The following is a 22,332-nucleotide window of genomic DNA, read 5'->3' as shown; positions in this document are numbered from 1 at the left end:
TGTTGTGATGAATTAGTCCTCCTACTCAAAGTCGTCATCAACCACTTTCCGTCTTGGATCTGAGTCAACGGCATTAGCATTTTCTTATCACTACACTGTCTGTGAAGAAAGAAGCTAGGCAACTTTCGCCGTATTGCAACTTTCTTGCTTTTAAAAGCTTGGGTCTACACCATCTCCCATCGAGTTCTCAGCAAGAAATCACAAACAAGAAATATCATCTACGAAATCATAGAAAGAAATCAAGAAGTAAGAAGAAGCTAAGATTCAATCAACGAAGAGAAGATGGTGACTTGACGACCTTTTCGGTGAAGTTTCAGCGAGCGGGGGTTTAGAATCAGAAAGCCCGCTGTACAGGCTTTAGTTCGGTGGAAATTCCTATCCGTTTGATTTGGTGACGATTGCTCGATTCGGTCAAAAATATTCAGCCTACTGTTAATTTCATAATCCGATTTGAGGTATTTTGACTTCAAGTTTTGTAGCGCCCCGCCCCGAGTAGCAGGCACCTCGTGGCGGAACACCACTCAACATGCAGTACATTCAATGGCTCCAAATGTGCTCCTCAAAATTTCGATGATCAGAACATTAAACCGCAATATCTATACCATCGTGTTTACAAAAGGAGGTTCTCTTACAAGTCGACTTCGACACCACTTACTCTATTACAAAATTCTCGATCAAAGGATTCCTATACGGAACCTCATTAGAGATACCTATCGACAAGACTTATCGGAGGCATACACGAGCTTTAACTCTTAGTATGAAAATTTAGGTATAAATCTTTCTTTTACCTTTTCTTTTACCTGCGCATTAATATCAGAAAGGAGAAACGAATAAGTCCGAATGACTTAGTGAAAAACATATGATCCATGAGTATGATGAGAATCAACAGAACATATACCGAGAGACTTTACAAGAATTTCATTAACAGAAGTGTAACATGTACAAGAGTGTAACATGTACGGCTTGAGTTCAATATTTGGTGGGGTCTCCAACCTTGTAACTCCCAACAAATAAAATCATATGACATCCTTATCCCTCCACTCCGTCCCGAGTGGCCACTCGGTCGGAAACAGGCAGGAGGCACGACCGGAACGTGCCGATCCGGCTCAGGAACGTTTAACTCCAAACGAACGTGAGTCCGAACCATCAGGAGGTACCATTCGGGAGACCAGTCATCGTCAGCCCAATACTGCCCGATCGTCTTGCCGAAATGGTCCTAGGGCCCAGCTCCCCCAAGAGCGTCCTCAAGGGTGGGGACAGTAGGTTCAAGAATCAATATTATTCCTTTTAGGAATATCAAGTCATTCATTTCAAGAATCAAGTCATTCATTCACAAGATAAGTCATGATCACGATAATCGAACATCAAGTCTCAGGATAATGAACATGTTCAGATTTCAATTCAAGTCAATGAAAGAATTGTCGTGAATATGGAATTCAAGAAGAACAATAAGTTCCATGTCAGGTTCCAAGAACGAGTATATCAATATCTCAATGAATTCAATAAACATGAGATTCAAGTTCGAGCCAACAAAATATTTATTCTCGGAAAGCATTCAAGACAAGATTTTGAGAATAAATATAGTTCAATATCGAGTCCGAGGAAAATGTTCAGGCTAAGGAATCAAATATAGGAATTAGCCGTGAACATGGCAACCAAGAGGATTGACAAGTTCAAGATTTCAAGAACAAGATCAAGGTTCCAAATTCGAGCCAAGGAAACGAATATGCTCGCATAACATTAAGGATCATATTTCAAGAAAAATATAATCAATGCATCAAAGGATTCAAGATGGAGAATATATTTGGTTCAAACAAAGGAGATATTAAGCGCAAGAAAGAAATCGGATAAGGAGTCATAGTTTCTCACCTGGAGTCCAACGCTAGTGCTATAGAAGTGTTATAGAAGCATCTTTAAGCTTAAACCTTGAGTGAGAGCTTTACTACGCTCAACACCTATGCAAATATTAGAACTAAATAAGATTCCGAACAGTAATATAGTCATACTACCATCCACTATATGACATAGTCAATTTCTTAAACATATACTAAGAATTGATTCTCGTGGCACTCTATTCAAATAATCACTGCGATCACCGTACTTATCCGAATGACCAAAACGATATATATAGTTAAAGATAACATTAGTATCTACAAGTTTACTGAAGACACTAATCCCAAATTAACAACATAACCCGTCAATAACAACCCCGAAAGATGAGTACATAAACCTGCCAGATTTTTGGATAATTTCGTTTACTGTCACAGCCCGTTTGAAAAATCATAACAAATTGTATGATTATCCAAATTGTCCAAATAATACATAAAATTAAACCTGGAAGTTTAATATACAAGTTTCATGAAGGCACATAGCCCAAATTATGATCCTAACATATCGAAAACAGTCCCGCAAGAAGATACTCAAAACTGCCCTGTTTCAGGCAGATTACTGTCATCGGATTCCGACCTCTAAAACACGTATATTAAATACTCTAATTCGATACAATTGAACACTTACTTATAGTTTACGATCTCCTCTACGAGTTTTGTGAAGGAATTATTCCCAAATTCTTACTCCAAACCCTTCGATTTTGGCTCCAAAAACAGGTGCGGCAGCAGATTTTGCTTCCCCAAAATCCCAGCGAGCAGGCTGACTTCTCACCAAACTCCGGCGACCACCGGCGGTGCAAACCATCGAGAACCACCACCAATAGAAAGGTAACATCGTAAGGTTTCTAATGATGGGACCTGATCGTCGAGATTCCACCTTTAAGGAATCCATTCAATTAATTCTTTGAAGGACCAACGGCTGAAATTCGGGTTCTGGACGGCTCGTTTTCTTTGCCCGATTCCAGCCACCACCGCTCGTCATCGCCGGTGAAATCCATCACCACAAGAGAGCTGCGTCTTGAGATTTCCAACGGCACCTCTCATATTACTCGAGTTTTGCTGTAAAATTTCTGCAATTCCAGCCCAAGAGCCGATAGAGGAAGAGAGGAATATAGAGAGAGAGAGAGAGAGAGAGAGAGAGAGAGAGAGAGAGAGAGAGAGAGAGAGAGAGAGAGAGAGAGAGAGAGAGAGAGAGAGAGAGAGAGAGAGGAAGATAGAGAGAAAGAGAGAGACGGTGAGGGAGAGAGAAGAGTTGGGGATTTCAGCCAACAATCAATATAGAGAGAGAGAGAAACGTGAAGTGATAAGAGAAGGGTTAAGGCGGTGGAATGTCATCTGCTAGAGAAAATTCCATCTGATCTTATCACTCTTATCTTATAACAAATATCATATTTAATTATTAATAAAATAATAGCTATTATTATTAAAATAATCTAATGCAAATTACGGGTTGTTACACTCTTCCCTCCTTCAAAGAATCTGGTCCCCAGATTCTCCACTATTATTCGAACATGGAAATGCAATTTCCGAAAAATTCTCTACTCGCTCATCCATTGCTTCAACTTGGTGGTCTCTCCATAATACCTTCAAGTCTTGTGATTGAGGAATTCGTTATCAAGAGGAATACACTTATGCGGGTAGTCTCTAGGAGGTTGGTGCCGAAATAGGGATCAATCCCTATTTATATGATAAGTTATTCCCAAGCTACGGTTTCTTCAAGGAAGAATATCTGAGATTGATCGAAATAGTGTTAACTTAGTCCTTCAAACCTCTACGAATTATTTCCATGACAATCAGTATCTTCCCAATCTTAGAATTGACTTGGATAACGAGTCAAACTATTATCGTAATGAATTCGAAATTACTTATTCAATTCAAATCTGAGGTAGTACTAGGAACTACTGCTCGTGAAACCTTAATATCCGCGACTTCATTAGAAATATTATCCAATTCATCGGTCTCATACTCGATGTAGCATTACTGTCGAGCAACATGCTGAATATTTATAATGTTCTAGATGTTGAAGGCCGAGATACGGTTCGTCAACCAATTAATGGGACCTGTGAGGTACATCAATTATGGGGAAACAATCGAGTTAGGGTTGTAGCTAGGAGTGCTACAAATGGTCTGATGAGAGGAATGAAAGGGATTAATAAGGGTCTGATATCGTTCGAATCTTTAAATCTCTCCCTAGTTATCCGTGTCACATTCTTCAAGAGAATGTGTTTCTTCTCCTCCGTTTCGGTCGAATCTTTGTGGTAATTAGAATTATATATCTAGTTCCACATATGCATAGCTCTTTTGACGATCTCGTGTAGACTTTGATCTTTATTCGATAAGTTGAACTTTACCGTAGCATCCCTACGATCTCCAATCACCACCCCTTGTGTTTGCTATCGTTGGTTATTCGCCGCTCATCTAGTCTTGAATTGCAAACTCGATTGACACTTTATTCCATGAACACTGCGAAATGTTTGTATTCCAGCTTGATAGATTCCCAATTATCACCATAATCTGCGTTATATGTTCTCAAGGTTCCTTCAATGTTTCCAGTCATCCACTCAAACGAGAAGTTAGTTTTGAGAACGTTTCTCGTACCAAGCTGAAATTTTGTCCCATATCGCAGATAGTTGCTTTCATAAGAACGAGATGACTCATAATCTATATCGAGATAATGTGAGTTAGCTACAAGAGATATATTTTGGATCTAAATTATCTTTTGGAGACAAGGAGGCAACTACTTTCCTGGTCCACAAAAATTCTCTTCTCATTAGTCTACATAAAGTGGAATTGAATGCACCACGATTACAATCAAAGAGGACGACGAAGCCTGATTTACTTATTGCGTCAACATGGGACAATAGAAGAGCTTGATTATAGATGGCGTTTGCAAAGAAAAGGTCTTCAAATAGTAGATCGACTAGGAAATTGTTGATGGAGGAGAGCTTTACTTCTAAAATCAAGAGTAATCGAAGATGGCAACGGTTAATACAATCTTCCGGTGGTTTCGCAACCGCATGCCTAATGATTACTTATCGTAGAGAAGTCATGACTCAGAATATTCGACAATTGAGCAGCCTTAATTTTTCATTCAATTCACTACTATTTCCAACATAGGTGAACTAGTCTAATGTCATTCTTCGACACTAAGTATGCTCTAATCGCGTTCGAAACATTATACACACTATGTCTATCAATGTCGATGGTGAATTACTTCAACCAAACTACATGACGGGCAAAACTTATTTATAGCAAGCTGATCATGAAGGACAAATTCTTGTAGTTGTCGTTCCCAACTTACAAAGAAAAGTGCAATCCTCTACGGTGTTATTGACAAAGGTGTTGTACATTAAACACCTTCTCCACATAGCACTTAGCTCTTGATATTAACCAAATAGAATTGCAAAAACTGATAATCCAATGTCAAGCTAGAGCTGACTTATCGGATACTAGGGACTCTAGAGGTGGCTCATGCAAGATTAAGAGGTAGCTCCCGCTGTGTAGCACTTTGTCCCGCAGGTTCAAGAGGTGGCTCCCACATCGTAGCAGTTTGCCCTGCATAGCACTTAGCTCCCAGTACCCTGACGATTAGAATCAAGAATTCAAAATGCTCAAGATACCTAAGAGTCAACAAACTCTATAGAATTACTAAGTCGCGATAACTACATAACCTTTTTCCGTTGAGTAAGATAATCGTCGAAACTATTCCAAGTCGAATCCATTAGATGATATAACAATAGATGCATACAACCATAGTCATATTACACGACATTGCCCAAACAAGGTCCAAACTTTTACCTTGAATTATCAATAATCATGACCTATGAGTGAGAGTGAACAAATAGAAGCGATATAAAGAAGTCGAAACACAGGGTTTCAAAGGGATAAGAAACCTCACAGAATAGGCTATCTAAATCAAAAAAGTATTAAATGAGATGAGAAATCTCAAAAAAGAACGGAACAAGGATATCGAGGCATTCAAACGAGATCAGATACCTCACTCGTGATCAATAGTGGGAAGGAAGTAAGATAGTTAAACAATATTGTATTCAAAGAATCAGAAACCTGAAAAAGTAGGTAACCGAGATGCCGAAGTATTGAAATGAGATATGGAGTTTTGAAATGAGATATGGGATTTCCATTGTGATCAATAATAACAATGGAACAATGCATGTACAAGAATTGAATTTTGAGGCCAAAAGAACAAGAACCTCAAACATAAGTAGAAAGATTCACCCGACATTAAAATAATAACAAAGGTATAGCCAAATCAAACGAGAATAGGGACCTCAAAGGTACGTGACCAAAGTCACGAGATATTCAAGAAAATTGGAACATTGAAAATGGAGTAGTATATATGGAATAAGTAAAGAAATATTCAAGGAAATAAAAAGTCTCGACAAATAGATTAGCCGAAACTATAGAGTGTTCAAAGAGATACAAAACCTCACAATCAGGTAGATGATCGAAGCAGATGATAATAGAATAAAGTAAGAATCCTCACAAGAACATTGCCAAAGTCGTGACGTATTCAAAATAATTGGAACACTAAAGATGAAGTGAACTGAATAAGAAGTCTCGGCAAATAGATAAGCCGAAACCATAGAATATTTACAAAGGATAGAAAGTGGAGATGGTAGCACAATAAGGTAAGGGGCTTCAAAACAAGAGATAATCCAAACCATGAAGAATTTGAAGGGGTACGAAACCTCATAAAATTGGTAACTAAGACTATGAGGTATTAAAATGAGATAAGAGAATCGATTACGATCAACAAATGAAATTAGACAATATAGGCCAACGAATCAAAATTGAATTCATTGGAATGATAAGGAGTGAACAAAAGAACTCCCGAATATTTGGTTCACCGTAAATCAATACTCAAAACGAGATAATATGGTTTCGATAAGGAAGTCAAGTTATGAAGTAAAATGGAATGGGACGTCTACAAGAAAAGGTGTTACCAAATTCAAGTGAAACTAGGAAACTCACTCGAGATAAACAACATCGGAGAATTGGAAGCCAACTGAAGTAACAAAAAGAACCAAGAATCTCATACTGCATCTCAGGTCGCGTATGATAGATATTTCTACGGGGTATTCCTCACTATCTATATCAGTAATAGATGCTAAAGAATTATCTCAATGCCTCTATGACTCGATTACTGCCGATCACAATTTAGCCCAAGATTCAATTCATAGCTCTACAATTCTCAAAGATCCCTTTCCATCATTGCCCGGGTATCCAACCCAAAGCTTTACCAACCCAAAGCTTTACCAACCCAAAGCTCTGATACCACCTATAGCGCCCCGCCCCGAGTAGCAGGCACCTCGTGGCGGAACACCACTCAACATGCAGTACATTCAATGACTCCAAATGTGCTCCTCAAAATTTCGATGATCAGAACATTAAACCGCAATATCTATACCATCGTGTTTACAAAAGGAGGTTCTCTTACAAGTCGACTTCGACACCACTTACTCTATTACAAAATTCTCGATCAAAGGATTCCTATACGGAACCTCATTAGAGATACCTATCGACAAGACTTATCGGAGGCATACACGAGCTTTAACTCTTAGTATGAAAATTTAGGTATAAATCTTTCTTTTACCTTTTCTTTTACCTGCGCATTAATATCAGAAAGGAGAAACGAATAAGTCCGAATGACTTAGTGAAAAACATATGATCCATGAGTATGATGAGAATCAACAGAACATATACCGAGAGACTTTACAAGAATTTCATTAACAGAAGTGTAACATGTACAAGAGTGTAACATGTACGGCTTGAGTTCAATATTTGGTGGGGTCTCCAACCTTGTAACTCCCAACAAATAAAATCATATGACATCCTTATCCCTCCACTCCGTCCCGAGTGGCCACTCGGTCGGAAACAGGCAGGAGGCACGACCGGAACGTGCCGATCCGGCTCAGGAACGTTTAACTCCAAACGAACGTGAGTCCGAACCATCAGGAGGTACCATTCGGGAGACCAGTCATCGTCAGCCCAATACTGCCCGATCGTCTTGCCGAAATGGTCCTAGGGCCCAGCTCCCCCAAGAGCGTCCTCAAGGGTGGGGACAGTAGGTTCAAGAATCAATATTATTCCTTTTAGGAATATCAAGTCATTCATTTCAAGAATCAAGTCATTCATTCACAAGATAAGTCATGATCACGATAATCGAACATCAAGTCTCAGGATAATGAACATGTTCAGATTTCAATTCAAGTCAATGAAAGAATTGTCGTGAATATGGAATTCAAGAAGAACAATAAGTTCCATGTCAGGTTCCAAGAACGAGTATATCAATATCTCAATGAATTCAATAAACATGAGATTCAAGTTCGAGCCAACAAAATATTTATTCTCGGAAAGCATTCAAGACAAGATTTTGAGAATAAATATAGTTCAATATCGAGTTCGAGGAAAATGTTCAGGCTAAGGAATCAAATATAGGAATTAGCCGTGAACATGGCAACCAAGAGGATTGACAAGTTCAAGATTTCAAGAACAAGATCAAGGTTCCAAATTCGAGCCAAGGAAACGAATATGCTCGCATAACATTAAGGATCATATTTCAAGAAAAATATAATCAATGCATCAAAGGATTCAAGATGGAGAATATATTTGGTTCAAACAAAGGAGATATTAAGCGCAAGAAAGAAATCGGATAAGGAGTCATAGTTTCTCACCTGGAGTCCAACGCTAGTGCTATAGAAGTGTTATAGAAGCATCTTTAAGCTTAAACCTTGAGTGAGAGCTTTACTACGCTCAACACCTATGCAAATATTAGAACTAAATAAGATTCCGAACAGTAATATAGTCATACTACCATCCACTATATGACATAGTCAATTTCTTAAACATATACTAAGAATTGATTCTCGTGGCACTCTATTCAAATAATCACTGCGATCACCGTACTTATCCGAATGACCAAAACGATATATATAGTTAAAGATAACATTAGTATCTACAAGTTTACTGAAGACACTAATCCCAAATTAACAACATAACCCGTCAATAACAACCCCGAAAGATGAGTACATAAACCTGCCAGATTTTTGGATAATTTCGTTTACTGTCACAGCCCGTTTGAAAAATCATAACAAATTGTATGATTATCCAAATTGTCCAAATAATACATAAAATTAAACCTGGAAGTTTAATATACAAGTTTCATGAAGGCACATAGCCCAAATTATGATCCTAACATATCGAAAACAGTCCCGCAAGAAGATACTCAAAACTGCCCTGTTTCAGGCAGATTACTGTCATCGGATTCCGACCTCTAAAACACGTATATTAAATACTCTAATTCGATACAATTGAACACTTACTTATAGTTTACGATCTCCTCTACGAGTTTTGTGAAGGAATTATTCCCAAATTCTTACTCCAAACCCTTCGATTTTGGCTCCAAAAACAGGTGCGGCAGCAGATTTTGCTTCCCCAAAATCCCAGCGAGCAGGCTGACTTCTCACCAAACTCCGGCGACCACCGGCGGTGCAAACCATCGAGAACCACCACCAATAGAAAGGTAACATCGTAAGGTTTCTAATGATGGGACCTGATCGTCGAGATTCCACCTTTAAGGAATCCATTCAATTAATTCTTTGAAGGACCAACGGCTGAAATTCGGGTTCTGGACGGCTCGTTTTCTTTGCCCGATTCCAGCCACCACCGCTCGTCATCGCCGGTGAAATCCATCACCACAAGAGAGCTGCGTCTTGAGATTTCCAACGGCACCTCTCATATTACTCGAGTTTTGCTGTAAAATTTCTGCAATTCCAGCCCAAGAGCCGATAGAGGAAGAGAGGAATATAGAGAGAGAGAGAGAGAGAGAGAGAGAGAGAGAGAGAGAGAGAGAGAGGAAGATAGAGAGAAAGAGAGAGACGGTGAGGGAGAGAGAAGAGTTGGGGATTTCAGCCAACAATCAATATAGAGAGAGAGAGAAACGTGAAGTGATAAGAGAAGGGTTAAGGCGGTGGAATGTCATCTGCTAGAGAAAATTCCATCTGATCTTATCACTCTTATCTTATAACAAATATCATATTTAATTATTAATAAAATAATAGCTATTATTATTAAAATAATCTAATGCAAATTACGGGTTGTTACAAGTTTCGATTTCGTTTCTTTATGAAAATTGTAGAATAGGCTGAATATTGTTAGAATAATTGATTTTCCACAATTTTAGAACCCTTGTTGAAACTGATTTTAACACTACGGTAGCTTCAAAGATTTTCAAAAATAAAACTTGTTGTTGTTACTCTGATTTTCGGAACACAATTTGGGAGCTTTGGAACTCGAATTTTAAAAGCGTTTCTTCTCAAATATCATAGATTTTCTGGAACATGATAATTATATGTTGAAGCTCGTTTCATATGATCGAGTCCTACAGACTTTTTGAACGGAGGAATATGGGAGTTGAAGCTGTCAATTCTGGCAGCTCGTATGATTAATCTTGTGGGGCTGTTTTATATGTATTCGAGCCATAATTTGATTTCAATGTCTTCTGTCCATTTGTAGATGAATTCGTTATGTTCGATTTGATATACTATTTGTTAAATTTGGATAACATTTAGAATTATTACGATTTTTCAAAATATACTGCCAAAAAATGGATTTTTGTAAATACCGGCAGTTTTTATTAACCTTTTCGGGGGCTGTTTTAGCTATGTTGTGCTCATAATTCGAAAATGGTTTCTTCATTAAACTCTTAGATATTGTTCTTGAATTTAATTTTGTATATCATTTGTTCTGTTTCGAGATATGTATAGCATGTTATTATTTTTCAAACAAGTGGTACCAGAAATGAATTTTCAATGTTTCGGCAGTTCTGTTACATGCTGGTTTTGGATAATTCTGCTATTTTTGTTGAGAATTTGGGATCAAAGTCTGCTCTGAACTCGTAGTATTATTTGTTAGCTTTCATTCGGCATATCATGTGAGCAATTTGGATAAACGTGGAATTTGTTATGAATTTTTGAGTAAACTGTGGCAGCATATAAGTTTTATTATTATGTTGAGAAAGTCGTCATATATGAACAAATTTTGTTGGTCTTCGTCCTGGTAACATAAACGTGATGGTTATATGTGGTAACATAAACGTGATGCTTATATGTCAAGTTTTTGATGTTAGTTACGGGGTTAGATTAAATTAGAATTGGTAAGTGAATTATTCGGCCTTAAGAACATATAAAGCTAGGACAAACGTAGAGTGTATCTTAATTTGTTTTAATAAATAATTTGGTGTCTTATAGTTTAAATATTGCATAGGTTTTGAGATCGAGGAACCGTGATCGACAAGTACTCTTGATTGGACCAAGGTGAGGGTTCTCTTGCTTGACCTTTTCTAGGAATATGATAGACTCGGGTAATTGTATCGCTCGAGTACTTGAATTTTGCTCTCTTTCATTAGATTGATCTATTCGTTGTCATTTTGATTATCGTTATTTGAAATTGATTGGATTATGTTGAGTTTGAGATTATTTGAGAAATACTATCTTATCGAGAGTTCAACTCTTTGATTTCCATTTCCTTCGAATAGTAATTATTGAGTGATCGGTATGAAATTCTTTGAAGCCGATCGTTTTCCTTCAAGTTCTATTCAATTATCTAAACTTCATATCTTGAAACATCGATCCCTCTTTGAAGCCCTTTCACTTGATCATGTTTCTCCCAAATTCTATTGTCTTTGGAATCCTGAAATAATCGAATAATATGGTCTTCTTTATATGATCGATAAAGTCCTTTTGGAACGCCTCAAGGACAATGGATATTGATGGGCCTGGGGCTGTTTGGAGGTGACCGATGGGCGGTATCGGGCCGACGGTGGGTAGTCTCTCCAACAGTACTCACATAGGTTTAGACCCGTACACAACTGGAGGTTAGTTGGGTTTCGGGCTAAACCGGCATACGTCCGGGCTTGCCACATTGCATTACAGCGTCATTCCCTGCTCGGCGAATACGGTAGTAAACGGCTACGGGAGTCACAAGGTAGGTGTATTCTTATCTCTATTGTTCGGAAAATCGATTGATCATTCTTACTATTATTCTTGAATTTCCAATCGAAATATAACCTTTAAACGCTTCTCTATTCCAATATCACCTAATGGTTCGATCATTGTACTTTCTCTCAGATCATGTCGTCACTCGTTATTCTTATATTTCACCTTAGTAAGTCTTCTATGACTTATCCCTCTACTTTATTCTGTCATATTCTCAGACACATGTGCAGCTTGAATGAATAAGAGGATTTCCCGTCCGAGTACTTACCTTGTTTATATTTGTAAAATAGTGGTTCGATTAAGTTAAGAATAATCGTTGTCTTGTATTATAAATATCAGCGTTTGAACTTATTTATGTTGTAATCTCATATGTTAGAAGCTGTTGTTATAACTATTTGAAACCTTTGTACTACCTTACTAGACGTGAGGTTGTTAATAAATAAATCGTACGTATTTTTCTGAGCTTTTTAGATTGAATTAGTATTATTCAAAAAAAAAACATAGACAGGTTCTTTCAATAGAGTAATTTGACAAACGCTTCATAGAAGGTGGGCGTCACAATAAAAAAACACTTCCTTAATAAAAATGTTATAATTAATCACACGTTGGTAAAATCATTATATAATTATTAATTATTAACAAAATTATCATAAGATGTTCTCCATAGAGTGAAATTATACTTAATTTCTTTGAAAACCTCTGGATATAAATTTAGAGTCAAATTATACTTAATTTGTTTCAAAATCTATAGATATATATTTTTTAATATGAAAAGGTATCATTCGAATAGTTACAATAATACATCAATAATGATAGAAAAAAAGGAAATTAAAATATAAAAAATACTTCCTCAATAAAAAGAAATTTTATGATTAATCACAAGTTCTATATTCGTGCAAATATGCATGACATCACTCTTCAATGAAAGAGACGAATGTATTGTTTTTTAGTGAGAGAGAAAAAATATGTGTTGCCGGAATTGGAAAGAAAAGGATAGTCGGAAACGGACAAAAAAAGTGATGTATATATATTAATATAAAAATATTATTTGAAAAATTAAACTAATCTACACATGATGATAGATAAAAAATATAAATAAGAACTTAGAATATATAAAAACAACCTTAATTTTATAATCACTTGCCTAATAAATAATATTAGGATAATACGTTCTACATTCCAGCAAAAATTGCATGAATTCACTCTTCAAGACTGAAAAAAATGAACAAATGCACAAAATATTTTCTTTGGATGTTCATATAAAAAGTTCTAACTAATATAAAAAGTTTGGTTATTGCATTGGCGACATCAGTGACATTTCATATTCCTATAACAAGTTGTTTATAGGGATTTCAGTTATTCTATTGGGTGAGAAGACTTCATTGATTGTGGACGCCAAGCAGTGATGTTCTATTGGATATTGATAGAAATATATTCAAGAAAAAATGTTAAAATGGTGGAATGGTGGATGACACCTGCTCAACTTGAATAAATACGTTTCCTAATTGAGAAATGTCTCGTGTATATGGACGTTGGCAGCAACTTTCTTTCGATCTTTTATAGAACATTATGTGAATTACTCTTACTCGAAGTGTTTACATACTTGCTTGGTTAGTTTATCACTGAAATTATACTTTTATTTATACCACTTCACCTCTTAATGTATGATGAAGGTTGATTTAATCCTATAGATATAAAATATATTCTAAAAGTTAACTAAAACAATAGAGATGTTTCTAAATAGTTCCTAAAAATTCTACATCTTAATATTTAGAATTGGAAATTTGGACCTAGCTACGATTGTTTATTTTACTTAGAATTGAACTAATCAATAATTAGTAAAAAGAATTAACTTAGTCTATGAGTATTCATTTTGTAGAATATTTTCATTCTCAGAAGATAAAATCATGTTTAGTTTATTATTTTCCCCATAGATTAAGAGCTCGTTTGGGTAAGCTTATTATAAACAATTGATAAGCTCTTACGCCTGATAAGTTGTTTTAAGAGTTGATAAGATGTTACTATTGACATCTAAATTGAGATTAAATTAGAAATTAATGACCTAAATAAATTGGTTATTAATTCGGATCTCGATTAAAATTCCATAAAAAAAAATTGGGCTTATATCAAATTTTTTAGACTAAATTACAAATTAATAACCCAAATAAATCGGTTACTAATTTGGATCTCAAATAAAAGCCCGTGATGAATTTGGGTTTTATGTCGAAGTCCACACTATATTTGGGCTTCAGAAATGTATTTTGTGAGTTAACCCAAAATAAGCACAAAATTCTGATTTATTCGGGTTAGTCATTCGGGCTTATAAAAGCTAGCCCACATGAATTTGCAAGTGTCCAAGTCCACCGGCCCAAGTTTCAAGTCAAGAAACCCTAAATCGAGCCTATAAAATGAGGTATCAAACATACACATACAAAAAATAAGGACATAAGCATCAAGCAAGGCGTACATCAAGCACTCAAAATATCTCAAGTCTCGAGCTCTTGCCACGACGAAGAACAACAACCGCGGAGGTTCTACATCTTCATCAAGGCACCATATCCACAAGACCTAAAAATCCCCAAATCGATTTCTAGATATTCATATCTACTTCCGTAAATCAACGGAGGAATCAAGCTCTCAATTCAACAACAAGCTTCGGCCCTTGGATTAAATCTAGGAGAAGAATCAGAGGAATCAACAAAGATTGTAACCCATTTCGTTTTGATTAAAATATATTTATTTGTTCCTATTTTTTCTTGTCTTGTAAATAATTTTGCAGACATTTAAATTTGAGGTTAACAAATTGGCACACCCGGTGGGACCACTTTGTCTCTCATCTCCTCTCCTACGTTGAAACACATATTCTGAGTTCAACGCGATTCAATGGCTCCAAAGAATAACCAAAACTCTTTGATCCTAAAGGCTGCTGAGATTGCCACTGCTGTTGGTTTATCATCCACCGGGGGCAAGATCGATAATACAACTACGTCAAATGGATCAAGCTCCTCAAGCTCGGAAGAGATCGACTCCAAATCTCAAGCCTTCACCACATTGCCATTCATGGTGGTTGATGCAACTTCCGTGGATGAGCAATTCGCGCACTTGACCCTAAAGTGGCTAATCTTCAAAAAATAGTCGAAGACAAAGAAAATCGCTCAACTAATGGATAAGTTGGAATAGTCAGAGTTTGGGGAGTTTAGCCCGAAGCATGAATCTTACCCGCTACGTGACGAGAAAGCAAAGCAAGTGGAAGAAGCACAGCCCAAGCCGGACTTTGTGCAAGGCGCCGCTCATTCTTCGATGTCTGTTGCCACGCTATCTGTTCAGCAATTGCAAGAGATGATTGCCAATACCATCAAAGCGCAATATGGCGGACCATCTCAAGTGTCACCCATGTACTCAAAGTCGTACACTAAGAGGATCGATGCATTGAGGATGCCAGCGGGATACCAACCCCCAAAACTTCAACAATTCGATGGAAAGGGGAACCCCAAGCAACATATTGCTCATTTCATCGAAACTTGCAACAATGCGGGGACTAACTGCGATCTCTTGGTGAAACAATTCGTAAGATCACTCAAGGGAAATGCTTTCGATTGGTATGTCGATTAGGAACCCGAATCCATCAACAGTTGGGAAGAAATGGAACATGAATTCTTGAATCGCTTCAACAGCACGCGTCGTACTGTGAGTATGATCGAGCTTACCAATGCGAAACAGTGGAAAGATGAACCGGTTGTGGATTACATCAGCCGTTGGCGTGCACTGAGTCTAAATTGCAAGGATAAGCTATCGGAAGTGTCGGCAATTGAGATGTGTATCCAACGGATGCATTGGGGGCTTCTCTACATCTTACGAGGGATTAACCCTAGAAATTTTGAAGAATTGGCTACGCGTGCCCATGATATGGAGTTGAGCATTGCGAACCATAAGAGTGCACTCCCGCTAGATGGTCAAAAAGGGGAAAGAAAGGATTTTAAGAGAAACGAAAAATTCTCTAAAACTTCTACCAAGGAGTCAATGGCCATAAAAGCAATGGGTTTGAAAATTCCTTCGAAGAATGAAGATGACAAAACCGATGAACATCGAATATCAAACAACAGACGTCGACCCACGTTGAAGGAAATACAAGAGAAAGAATACCCTTTTCCGGAATCGGACGTCTCCCATATCTTTGATGAGCTGCTGGCAAGGAAATTGATTATCTTGCCGGAACCAAAACGGCCCGAAGAAGTAGGAATGATGGATGACCCAAAGTATTCCAAATATCATCGAGTTGTTGGCCACCCCATAGAAAAATGCTTCGTGGTCAAAGAGAAGATCATGAGACTCGCGAGAGATGGCAAAATAATACTAGATACTAAACATGTTACCAACTCGAATGTTACAAGTGTCACTCCACTCTCAAGCGACACATATCCCGCATGGAACACCCAAAAATGCCCGTCTGCACATGCAAAGAAATTTTCTGCATTTCAATTTTTGGAGTTTATAACCACAATTGGTAAGGGATTTATTTCACGAGGAGGAAGTCATACACGATGAAAACCCCATTTCTACTATTGAGGATGACGGAGAATGGGTTCTAGTGACACGTCGGCAGAGACAGGGGGGACGTGTTGACAAACTTCATGTAATGCCATCACGAAACCCGCAGCCAATGAAATACATTCACCGTGCAAAATCAAACGAAGACTCAAAGATGAGTGATGATGCTTCAAGAAAATCTTACGGAAGTTCGGTTCCCAAGCACGTGACTTTGAAAGAATTCTTTCCGAAAGAGTTCTTCCTGCAAAAAAATGAAAGAGCATACGTTAATTCGGATGAGAGTGACAATCAACATTATATTCCTTGTTGTGCTACTATGACTTTCACGGACGATGACTTGTTGTTGGGATCTAAACCTCACAATCGTCAGCTGTTAATATCTTACCAAAATCCACCATGAGACAGTTGGGGATTGCTATCGAAGATTTGTCTCGCAGCCGCCTTACTATTCAAGGATTTAACCAAGAAGGCCAAAGAGCTATTGGGATGGTTCGTTTAGACCTCACAATTGAAGAGCTAGCGGCAAGTACACTATTCCATGTGATTGATGCAAGAACCTCTTATCACTTGTTATTAGGAAGGCCATGGCTTCACGAAAATGGAATTGTCCCATCTACCCTTCATCAATGCTTCAAATACCTGAGGAATGGAGAAATGATGAAGGTCAATGCTAATGCGAAGCCCTTTACTGAGGCAGAATCACACTTGGATGCCAAATTGTATCTAGAGTCAAACCTGAAGTGCGAAACAGTGATTTCAAAGATGCCGATATCTCAGTCTACTAATGGGAAGTCAGTTGGAACTCGTACCGATGAAGATCGATTGCACAGAGGACGAGAAGGTAGCCACCTCAGTTGAAGCTCCGATGAGCAAAAATGACAGAGTTGTGGGGAAGTTGAGTTTGCCAGTGTTTCGTTGCACTCCCCGGTCACCCCGGGGAAGCCAAATTTTGTTTGGTGAGTGCTCCACATTATTAGAGGATGGAAAAGAACGACCGAAGAAGCAAGAGCCAAGCCATTGCCACCTTATTCGAGAAGATTTAATCATGCATATTATCGGCTTAAGTCCTTTGGCGCATGAGCAGACACGTGATGTTGTACCCCAGTCTCAATGGCCTAGGGAGGCGTATGATCGAAAATTATATGATTTATTAGCTAAGTATGGTAACAACTTCTCTAATCCATCTCGGCTAGGCGAACTAAAACCTGAGTTGACGGGCGAAAAGATTGATGGGTTAAATAAAACACAAAGGACATTAAGAAGACAAGGTTTTCGCGTTAACCAACCCAGAGTTCGTTTGGGATTCACTCCCAATGAGCTAGTTAGAATACGCGTGTCAAGGAAAGAAGAGTGCGCTAACGTCCATCATATCACCATAGAGGGTGTTGGAAATCAAAAGAAAACCAGCGGTCGCATTTCTGCTTTTGATCGAATTGAGGCTCCTACCACCCGATCTTCTGTCTTTGAAAGACTTGACACTCATGTTGCGCGACCCTCGGTCTTTGAAAGGCTTTGTCCTTCTAATAATGTCTCGAGTGTTCACAGTAGACTTTCTACAGACACTCGTTCAGTGTTCTCACGACTGGGAAATCACAATAGGAACCAACACGGAAAAAGAGTGCGAGAGGATGAGATAGATGTGTTTGAATCAACGGATGAAGCTCAACCTTGTCAAATGCTTCGATCACGCCTACGGGACCAACCGCTCTTAGTTATTGCCATGAATGGATCAGTGAAGGTGAAACAACATGTTACCAGCCATCATGCCTTTAAAGAGAACGAAAATCGAAGCAAAGACGAAGTCGAAATTGTCGTCAGCAGCCATTATGCAAGTATCGTTGATGATCGAGAGGAAGTTTCGGAAGATGAAATACAAGAGGCCCCTGTGCAACTGGAGGATAGAGGGCAAGCTACTGTTGATGAGTTAAATGTACTGAACCAAGGCACATTAGATGACCCCCGCCCAATATTCGTGAGTGTAATTTTGAGTCCTGAAGAGGAGGGACAATATCTTGAGATATTAGGCGAATACAAAGATGTGTTTGCGTGGACATACAAAGAAATGCCCGAGCTGGATCCTAAAATTGCAATCCATCACCTTGGTATAAGAAATGGAGCGCGCCCTGTAAAACAATCGCAATGTGTACATCGTTCTGAGTTAATTCCTCGATTTGAAACCGAAGTCAACAAGCTCATAGATGTTGGATTCATTAGGGAGGTCAAGTACCCAACTTGGATCTCTAGCATTGTGCCAGTCAAGAAGAATAATGGTCAAATACGCATTTGCGTTGATTTTCGGGACTTGAACAAGGCTTGTCCTAAGGATGATTTCCCCTTACCTATCATCGAGCTCATGGTTGATGAAACGACTGGACATGAAGCATTATCTTTTACGGATGGTTCTTCCGGCTACAATCAAATTAGAATGGATCCGGAAGATGAAGACTACACGGCATTTCGCACGCCAAAGGGAATCTACTGCTACAAAGTAATGCCGTTTGGACTAAAGAATGCGGGCGCCACCTACCAACGTGCCATGCAAAACATCTTTGACGACATGCTGCACAAAAGGGTGGAGTGTTATGTCGATGACCTCATTGTCAAAACAAAGAAGAGAGGTGACCATTTGAGAGACCTTCGGATTGTATTTGAACGCTTGAGAAAATACAACTTAAAGATGAATCCTCTTAAGTGTGCTTTTGGTGTCTCTTCTGGCAAGTTTATTGGCTTCATAGTCCATCATCGTGGCATAGAGGTTGATCCCTCTAAGATAGATGCCATTCAAAAGATGCATGCGCCTAGAAATTTGAAAGGGTTGAGAAGTTTACAAGGAAACCTCGCATTCATAAGAAAGTTTATATTAAATCTCGCTGGGAGATGTCAACCATTCAATCACCTCATGAAGAAAGACGCACCTTTCGAATGGGATGAAGGATGTCAAAATGCTTTTGAAAGCATAAAGAAGTACTTATTAAATCCGCCCGTCTTAGGGAATCCTATACCCGAAAAGCCACTCATATTATACATGGCAGCTCAGGAAAGGTCCGTCGGTGCTCTTATAGCGCAAGAAAATGAAAGCAGCAAAGAGTGTGCCTTGTACTACTTGAGTAGAACTCTAACGGAGAATGAATTGAGATACTCCCCGGTGGAGAAAATTTGCTTGGCACTATTCTACGCGATTAAGAAATTGAGGCATTACTTGAAAGCATACTCCATACGACTCATTTCACGTGCCGATCCAGTCAAGTTTGTGATGTCAAAGCCAGTGCTATCTAGAAGATTAGCAAAGTGGTCTATCATGTTCAATCAATACGAGATCACGTATGTGCCTCAAAAATCTGTTAAAGGGCAGGCACTAGCTAATTTTCTAGCCTACCACCCTATTCCGGCGGAGTGAGAGTTATCCGATGACCTTCCTGATGAAGACATTTTCTTCACGGAAGTTCTTCCGGCATGGGAAATGTTCTTTGATGGGGCCGCCCGGTCTGATGGATCGAGGGCAGGAGTTGTTTTTGTGTCACCCGAGAAACAAGTTTTGACATACTCGGTGGTACTGGGCGAGCTCTGCTCCAATAATGTCGCCGAGTATCAAGCGTTGATCATTGGTCTTGAAATGGCTCTAAAAAGGAATATTATGGAGATTGAAGTTTATGGTGACTAAAAATTGGTATTCAACCAACTTTTGAAAGTAAACGAGGTTAGGAAAGAAGACCTTATTCCTTTCTATCAACACGCTTCGGACTTGGTGGCAAAATTTGAAAAGGTCGTGTTAAATCACATTCCGAGTAAAGATAATAGGATGGCCGATGCGCTAGCTAATCTAGCAACCATTTTAGCTTTGTCGGAAGGAGAGACAACAAGTGTTCATGTGTGTAATCGTTGGATTGTACCATCATTCGTTGAGGTCAGTCATGAAGACGCTAACGCTACATCAATTTCAATCAATGATGATCAAGATTGGAGAAAACCATTGATCAATTACTTGAAAAATGGAGAGTTACCCGGGGAAGTTCGTCATAAGAGGGAGGTAAGAAAAAGGGCGCCTCGTTTCATTCTTTACAAGGATACGCTTTATCGTTGGTCTTTTGAAGGCAATTACCAGCTTTATTTGTACGGTGAAGAGACGGCTGAAGCAATGATGGAAGCACATTCCGGATTTTGTGGTGCTCATCACTCCGGTCCTAAGCTACACTTTCAAATTAAAAGAATGGGCTATTATTGGCCTACGATGGTCAAAGATTTCTTGGATTATGCAAGAAGATGTGAAGCTTGTAAATTACATGCGAACTTCATACACCAACCTCCGGAGCCCTTACATCCTACAGTCGCCTCATGGCCATTTGATTCGTGGGGTCCTGACGTCGTGGGACCTATTTCTCCTAAGTCGTCCGGAGGTCACGCTTATATACTGGCAGCTACTGACTACTTCTCCAAATGGGCGGAGGTTGTTACTTTGAAAGAAGTGAAGAAAAAAATGGTGGTCGAGTTCATTCGTTCCCATCTTATCTTTAGATATGGAATACCTCGATGCATCATTACTGATAATGGAAAACCATTTTACAACAAGTTGATGGATAAATTGTGTGTGCAATTTAAGTTTAAGAAACACAACTCCTCAATGTATAATGCGGCTGCGAATGGTCTAGCAGAGGTGTTCAACAAAACTTTGTGCAATATTTTGAAGAAAGCAATTTCAAAGTCAAAGAAAGATTGGCACGAGAGGGTTGGGGAAGCTTTATGGGCGTATAGAACGACATATCGGACTGCCACTCAAGCCACTCCGTACTCCTTGGTTTATGGGGTAGAAGCTATCCTTCCACTTGAAAGTCAAATACCTTCACTTCGTATTGTTGTACAAGAAGGGCTAACCGCCGAAGATAATGCTTGTCTTAGACATGAGGAGCTAGAAGCGCTAGATGAGAAGAGATTAGAAGCTTAGCAACAACTTGAATGCTATCAAGCTCACATGTCTAAAACATTCAATAAAAAGGTCTGCCCTCGATCATTTCAAGTTGGAGATTTGGTTCTGGCAGTAAGAAGGCCAATTACCCTCACCCAATGAATGGGGAGAAAATTCACGTCTAAATGGGACGGCCCCTATGTGGTGAAGTGGGCTTACACGAGCGGCGCCTACAAGTTGGTTGACAATGATGGATTACGAATTGGCCCCAGAAATGGCAAAATCTTGAAGCGTTACTACCCTTGAAGAAACATCTACCTTCAAGGAAAAGAACATGGTGAATTGATGTTGCATGTTCGCTTGAACTACGTTATGACTTGATCCCTTTGAGGAGGGTACGTAGGCAGCTTAGACATATATTCTAAGTTCAGTCAAAACAAAACAAATTGTTCTAAGTTGTTCGCTTGAACTACGTTATGACATGATCCCTTTGAGGAGGGTACGTAGGCAGCTTAGACCCATATTCTAAGTTCAGTCAAAAAAAAAAAAAACAAATGTTCGTTGTAACTGCGAATATTCTAAGCAAGTTTGGTTAATTTTTTTTTTTAAGTTAACTGATTTTTAAGATCAAGCGAATCCAAAAATGTGCACGATGTAATCATTCAAAGTTATCATTTGCTACATAAAGATGAAAGGGGGATGCCAAGACAATAATAAGGCCTTATGAAAAGCAAGACAAAATTATATTGCATAAAAAGATGGAATGTTCTTTTACATCGAAAGATAGTAAAAAAAAAAAAAAAAAAAAAAAACTCGAAAGCACTTAAGCGAACAAATCAAAAGTTTCTAGCTCCCGTCGAGATTCTTCAAGTAGTGCTTCCATCTTCTCCAAAGCTTCCCCCTCATGGTTAGATAAGAATGGTGTATTCCCAAGACGAGAAATATTCTCTCTTTTCATAGCCACAACCTGCTGGACCTT

The 22,332-nt window shown here is 38.6% G+C and overlaps 3 long non-coding RNA genes and 1 pseudogene across 3 annotated transcripts; 2 read left to right on the top strand and 2 right to left on the bottom strand.

The window, feature by feature from the left end:
- Positions 1–223: 223 nt before the first annotated feature.
- Positions 224–12,370, top strand: LOC148767502 (uncharacterized). The gene is made up of 3 exons (XR_016033792.1): positions 224–455; positions 11,175–11,657; positions 11,738–12,370. It is a non-coding gene; the product is annotated as an uncharacterized LOC148767502 (long non-coding RNA).
- On the bottom strand, positions 1,868–3,226 carry LOC148767504 (uncharacterized). The gene is made up of 2 exons (XR_016033791.1): positions 2,518–3,226; positions 1,868–1,955 (listed from the first exon to the last, which is right to left on the bottom strand). It is a non-coding gene; the product is annotated as an uncharacterized LOC148767504 (long non-coding RNA).
- On the bottom strand, positions 7,269–9,833 carry LOC148767503 (uncharacterized). Its single transcript, XR_016033790.1, has 2 exons — positions 9,233–9,833; positions 7,269–8,670 (listed from the first exon to the last, which is right to left on the bottom strand). It is a non-coding gene; the product is annotated as an uncharacterized LOC148767503 (long non-coding RNA).
- Positions 12,371–17,318: 4,948 nt separating the features above from the next.
- Positions 17,319–20,114, top strand: LOC148767501 (uncharacterized; annotated as a pseudogene).
- Positions 20,115–22,332: the final 2,218 nt, after the last annotated feature.

This window comes from Erythranthe guttata, chromosome 10 (genome assembly GCF_056151865.1).
Source record: "Erythranthe guttata isolate IM_541 chromosome 10, IM_541, whole genome shotgun sequence".
Taxonomy (NCBI): domain Eukaryota; kingdom Viridiplantae; phylum Streptophyta; class Magnoliopsida; order Lamiales; family Phrymaceae; genus Erythranthe; species Erythranthe guttata.
The sequence above is the reverse complement of the archived record's forward strand: the minus strand, read 5'-3'. Positions and strand labels throughout refer to the sequence as shown.